The following is a 7,268-nucleotide window of genomic DNA, read 5'->3' as shown; positions in this document are numbered from 1 at the left end:
CAGGCTCATCCAAGACTCCACTGCAAAGAGAACAGAGAATGTCTTAATATCTCCCTACAAACTGATTAAAACATATCCTATGTCTAATCACTGAATCCTAAATTCTTCCAAGTGTTGGGGTCAGGCTCCTTGATCACACATTTAATGCTTCTCTCTGCTTAGTGCCACATAGAGAGGCTCCCAGTGACACATTTCATTGGTTTTTCTCAGATGGAGTCTTCCTTCCTAGTGCTTAGATCCATTGCCAGGGGGATAAATGTAATGTCATAATTAGGAGAATTTTTTTTCCTGGAAGTGGGGAGTGGTCTAGATTCTCCAAATTCTGATCTGGTGGACCTGGGGCCACAATAGCCACCAGGTAGTCCCAGTGTCAGGTCCCAGCTTTCTGGGAAAGAAAAGGAGAGGGAAGAGCATCTTACCACTCATATAGACCTGAACCTAGCTCAAGGTCTAGTAGATTTTTACAAAACTAATATATAGCTAAATGGGCCACTGCTTTGAATTTGCTAATCTCTTTCTCAAAGTCTGCTAAGAAACTCTTATGAATAAAACAAATAAAATATCATAGGTCTGGTTTCAAGTATTCTATGTTGGGGGTTGACACAACTTGCACATTTGTTCTATGGCAAAAATTTTTTCTATATCCAGCAATATTATCTTTCCCTCCTTTTCCTCTTCTTTTCTTTTCCTCCTCTGTCCTTTTTCCTCCGCTTCCTTTTCCACATCTTCCTCATCTAATCAACTCTTTCTCCTCTTCCCTTTTCTTTACTTCTGCTTCCTTCTTCTCATCCTCCTTCTCTTCCTTCTTGCATTTTCATGCCCACTAGCTATGTCAACCTCAATATACGGGAAACATCTTTTTGTCACCGGACTAAAGTTATAGGTACAAGGTACTTTTGCCTGTGTTTATAGAGAACTAAAATATCTGGGAATAAATGGACTTCTCAGCAGTGGCAACCACACTCACCACTGACTTTGAGTTGCTACAAATACTTGCACTTTCTTACTTCCTGGACATGACAGGCCTGAGTAGTGTATACCTTGTCTCCTGATTTTCCTTGTAGGAATCAGTCTAGGTTGTTCTTCATGGGACTTTGTTTTTCACACTAACTTCCTCTATGTCATATTATGGGGATGATAATAATGACACAATAGAGAAAGATTTCCTTTCTAGAAGGAATATTATCTTTTGATATTATTAAGTAGCTTAGGCAGTAACACTTTACTGTTACTCTTATACATGAGCTTCAGTGTAGGATTTTAGACTTAAAATTTATATATGATTTCCCTCATTGTTTTTGTCTTTGTGCTACTTAAATAATGCTTTTTCATTGCTACATTAAAATATACTCATTAATAAAAATTTAGGAAAATACAAATAATTTTCTGCGTGTCTATTTTTAATATTTTATCTAATTTATTTTCTGTAGAAAAAATTCAAGCAATTTAGCAATAGCACAGTGGGTAGGAGGGTGTTTGCGGTTGATCCATAATCCATCCTGGAATCCTGTATGGTCCCATGTGCCTGTCAGGAGTGATTTCTGAGCACAAAGTCAGAAGCAACCCCTGAACATTGCTGAGTGTGGCCAAAAAAACAAAAACAAAAACAAAACAAAACAAAACAAAAAAAGAAATTTTTTTTTTTTTTTGGTTTTTGGGCCACACCCTGTGACGCTCAGGGGTTACTCCTGGCTATGCGCTCAGAAGTTGCTCCTGGCTTCTTGGGAGACCATATGGGACGCTGGGGGATCGAACCTTGGTCCGTCCTAGGCTAGCGCAGGCAAGGCAGGCACCTTACCTCCAGCGCCACCGCCCGGCCCCCAAAAAAAGAAATTTTAAGCAATTTAAATAGTTGTCATTATTCAAAAGAAATTTTACTAATTGAATCATTCAACAAAATTTTCCACAAAATTTATAAATATCTCTACCTATGTTATTTATCTATCATCTATTTATCATTTATATATTAATCCTATCTCTCTGTCTAATAGTGTTTTGTGGTATTGGCTGAACAACAACAAAATAGACAAAATACTTGTTCTTTATTAGAAGACCAAAGATATAAAACTAACAATATTTCTTTTTCTTTTGTTTTTTAGCCACACTTGGTGGTGCTCAGGGGTTACTCCAGCTATGCTCTCAGAAATTCTTCCTGGCAGGCTCAAGAGACCATATGGGAAGCCAGAGATCGAACTCAGGTTTGTCCCAGGTTGGCCACATGCAAGGCAAATGCCTTACCTCTGTGCTATCACTCTGGCCTCCAAATAACAATATCTCAAATGGAGGTCAATGCTACTGGAGACTCTATATAAAGTGTAAGGATATATGGAGTACGTTGTGCATGTGTGTATATGTAGACAGTGTTCATGTGCATGTGTGTAAGAGATATAGAGACAGAGTATTAATTATGGAGAGTGGGCAAGTTTTAGGGTCAGACTATAGTGAGAAGAGAGCTCAGGGAAAAATACTATGAAGAAGCAATAACAAGTACAAATAGCTTAAGACTAGAGTGTGTTTGATGGGTTCATAGAATAGCTAGGCATCTAGTGTAGGAATTGGAATTGCTGGCTCAAATGGAATAGGTCAGGAGAAAAGTTGAAATTATAGCAGTTGTGACCAAAGTGGAATCTGGGCAGCTGCATAACCAGAGTCTTGGAGACCATTTTAGTTTCTCTTTTATTCTAAGATTGTAGGTCATGGGAAAATTCGAAAGAGAGTAGTGTCATGATCTGACTCACATTTTAAAGGGCTCACTTCTACTGACTTATTAAAAAAATACTCTGGGGAACAGAGACAGAAATCATGGGCTGGTGATGAAAAGTGACAATAATCAAACTAAAACTAGGGAGATATTATCGAAATGATGAAAACGGGTTAAATGTGGAGAAAATGGTAATGGGATTTGCTGATACTTTTATCATTTAGATATGGACTTTATAATTTGTTAATAACATTTAATACTTAACTCATCTCTCATTGCCTCTGTTAACATAACAACTAAATATAGATTACATTAACATATGTAACATTAATAAGCATTGCACAATTATGCTATGTTTCTAATTTAGGGTATAAAATGCTCTTTAAGGGCAAATGAATTACTAAGAAAAATGCACACACTATAGGTTTTTCCATGGGCTGCTAATAGCTCATAGAAACAATTAAGCAAGCAAGCACAGTTTTAGTCATAGTGAGAGCTACCTCAAAAGTAAGATTTGTCTTTGTCTTTGATAAACAATTATAAACAGATTAATATGTATGACATCTGCATGTGGGGTGAAGATATACATAGGAGAAACATTCATGAAAAGCTCACTTGTGTGTGAATAGAAACCTATATGTACATAGTAATATGCTTGCACATATCTCTCTTTGTTTCTCAGTAATTTCTCTATTTTCTAAGTACAATAAGAATTCAGAAATTAGATAAAATGCTTTTGGATTAAAATTAATCACTGAAAGCTTTACCAAATAAATACTGTAGAGTTGCCTTTTAAGTAAAGGCAGCATATGTGGTGAGGAGATAGGACAATAAAAGAAGCTAGAAGTACAAATAGACAGAGCATAAAAGCTTGCCTGATGAATGAATGAATAGAAATAAAACGAGTCATTGTAAATTTCAGAGATAAATGTTTGTGTAAAAAGTGCTAGTATTTTTTGAAGTTAGTTTATGATTGATTTTTTTCTATCCTAAACTTTTTGAATAACTCAATGTTGTTTAATCTCTTTTGGACTTTAGATACTTTAAAATGTAATAAGTAGTAGAAAATATATATTGATACAAAATATTATGTTCAATTTAAGAAACTCATAGTAAATATTCTAGACTTAGAGAGTCTGTAGTACCTAGATTGCAGATTGTTCAGAATGTTTCATCACCACTTTAGCTCTATCATCAAGGAATTGGCATCAAACCCCAATATACCTTTTGTCCTGAAACATTCAGCCACTTTTCCAGGAATTTTACCAAAAAAGTACATCATACAACCAAATGAAAGTTACACGTTGGATTGACCCTGTGACCTTTAGATCAGTAGCTGTTTAAGTGCTGTAATTATTTCAGCAGTAAAGGCAAATATAATTTGGTGTTTACAAACTGCTTTGTTCCCTGTATAGAATGAGTGATGTGATTTGTTATCTATGCTAGATTAAGGATTTTTTAGAGCAATATGTTTATCTTAGAGTAAAGATGAGCAAGGACATTTGAGGTAAGTTTAGAAAAAAAAAAACATCTACTAACAATTTTAAAGAATAGATAAAATATAAAATTTAGCTTTGCTGCACCATGAAATTCTACAAGCAATCACTGGTAGTGTGGACTGTGAGGGCAGTAAGTCAAGGTTGTTTTTTCTCTAGTAAATTACATATCACCTATGAGCTATTTATTTATTTACCTATTTCAAGCTCATTATAATGCACCCTTTGTATAGCTTTCTGGGCACAGGTACAAAATAATAATGGCTTTTTAAGCTGTATGCTTTGGAAACACTCTGCAAGCAAGTAAATTCAGGAGAAATTGACATAGCTGAACTGGTAGTTGTTAGTAAGTGTGACTGACCTCTAAGTGTGTAAGTGTCACCAGAGCAAACCACTTTGTGAGCAGACTGAGATGAACAGCAATTATATCTTTCAGAATAGCAATCTTGGGGATGGTCATTTTCTCTCTCATTTTTAGGTTAAACACGGTGCTACATACTTTCAAAAGATACCTTGAGTTTGAAAAATTCCAGAGTATTCAAGTTTTCATGGCACTCTGCATAGGTATCCATATGGTAACCAGGTAAAATTGGTTTGAGCAAGACAAAGCAGTAGACTATACACAATTGACTCAACTTTTAGAACAAGGAAAAGGTACAGAGCAAATCCCAACATATACCCCAGAATTTGTTTAAAATGGTCTGAAACTAGGGTTTTAAATACTAGGTAGGTCTATTTTCTAGCTTAGGCTTTGCAATTTGCTAGAATTAATTTCTTGAACACTAGAAAATTGGCAAACTAACTAAGTGTTTGAATTATAAAACAATGTGATTCTATAAGGAAGGATGGAAAGGAGAATAAAGAGGAATAAAGGTGTAAGTTTTATGGTGAAGTATAAAATTGGAACTTTAGTAGTAAAATTAATGTAGTATATATACATGCTAAATTTTAATAATGTTCACCTAAAACTTAAAACATTTTATAATTCAATATAGCCTCAATAAATTAAAAAATATAATTAACTATTAAGGTAGAAAATAGCACAGCAGGTTGTATGTGGCTAATCAATTTTCATTATCCCAGATGGTCCTCCTGAGCATTGCCAAAAGTGATCCCTGAGCACAACCAGGAGAAAGCCTTGAGTACCACAGGGAAAGACCCAAAATATTCCTAAAAATAATTAATTTTTATACATATGTTTTCTAAAAATATATAAGTGGTATGATTCGTGGTTTATAGGTTAGAAGAAAGAAGAAATCTTGCATTTTGCAATTTTCTGCTAACTGAATTGGACAATTGAATGCTATGTAAGAATGAGGATGACACTTTTGCATCTGGTTTTGTGTTGCAACTACTATAACTAATATCTATTGCTTCTATTGCTTGGGGCTACCGTGTTTACCCAAGTAGTACATGAGTGGACATGTGTGCTAGGGTCAGGTCATGCCTGGCATAACAGACCCCTATTCTATATCACACCACTCTCAAGCATTCCTCTTTTTTTTGGGGGGGGGGAGGCACACTCAGCAGTGCTCAGGGGTTACTCCTGGTTCTACATTCAGAAATTGCTCCTGACAGGCTCAGGAGACCATATCAGGATCAAACTTGGTAGGTTCTGGGTCGGCTGTGTGCAAGGCAAACTCCCTACAGCTGTGCTATCTCACCAGCCTCACAAGTATATATATATATATATATATATATAATATTTTATAGTTCTACTCTTTCTCCCTTAATGTACAATATGAGAAATTAATTTCAACATCAAGTTGTACAATTTTTTTTGTACATGCATTCTGAATGTTCAGACAAATAGACTTCCAGAAGTGCTGACTGTTTTGCATCAGGACTGGACTATTTTTTCTTTTTAATTTTTATGCTTAATTCCCTATGAAATTTAATAATCTTTGTAAACTGTCCTAAATCCTATTGGAATTTATAAATCAGAGTCAAATATTTGACAAGGTATTTGTCAAATGCAATTGATTAGCCCTTTTTTGCAGTCTCCATTTGCTCTTTTTCTATTTTCTCATGGGAAAATATTTTATATGTCCCAGATCACCAAGGATTGTAAACTTTCTAATATAATTGCTGAATTTCTTAATAGTTATTCTATAGTTGTAGTTCTATACCAAATAGCATGGGAACCTGATTTCTATAAAAGATCATGACATTTTAACATTTTAGGAGAAGTATGAAATTGTTTCAATTGGTCAGCTTTCAAGGACTTTACTAAGACTTTAGGAAAACTTGAGTGCCCGGTTATTCCTTCTAGACATGCTTTGTAAGATGAATTTATTTTGTCTGCTGCTCTACTTATCTTGAGACCTCATTATCTGTGACTGTGCCATGGCTCTATGGCTTGGAGTCCTGAGGGAGATATTTTCACCCACCATAATATTATCTTCTCAGTTTTGAAAGTGGAATGTGAATCTCAAATTTATACTCATGTCTTCAATTTGTAAAAAGATACTGAATAGATAAAATGAAAAAATAAGGAGTGGATGAGAAAGTTCTGTTCTGGCTATAGCATGCTGTAAGTTTTGTGTGAGACTAAAATCACTGTGTTTAGGTGCTTATATATTCAAATAATGGAAAAGTTTGTTCATTTAAAAGCTTTTCAAATAATGATAGCCAATGGATAATTACAGGGAATACAGATAAAAGCAATAAAAGTTTCTGAAAAGATACCATTTGATGACTTATGAGTGTCAGCACTCAGCTAAAGGATGACTTGAGTTATTATAGACTATAAGCCAATGTGACGCATATAGATCCTTGTGCATGTGCAGGCTTAAATGCTTCTCTACTTTTCCCTTTTTCTCCTTAATTCCTTCTCTTTATTTCTTCTTTGAGTAAAGGTCATGCAAATAAATTATGGTTTGATGAAATTGGTTATTTTTCATATTTAAAACATTTACAAAAATTTTTTTTCACAGGCATTTGGGAAATCTAGAATATAATGTCCAAGAAATTTAGAAAGGAAAATGAAAACAAAGAAGAATCCTACTCAGACATTATACATTTTTTCATCCTACAGGTATTGTGGTCCTATAGCTTATGCTCAAACCACT

Source organism: Suncus etruscus, chromosome 3 (assembly GCF_024139225.1).
Source record: "Suncus etruscus isolate mSunEtr1 chromosome 3, mSunEtr1.pri.cur, whole genome shotgun sequence".
Taxonomy (NCBI): domain Eukaryota; kingdom Metazoa; phylum Chordata; class Mammalia; order Eulipotyphla; family Soricidae; genus Suncus; species Suncus etruscus.
The sequence above is the reverse complement of the archived record's forward strand: the minus strand, read 5'-3'. Positions refer to the sequence as shown.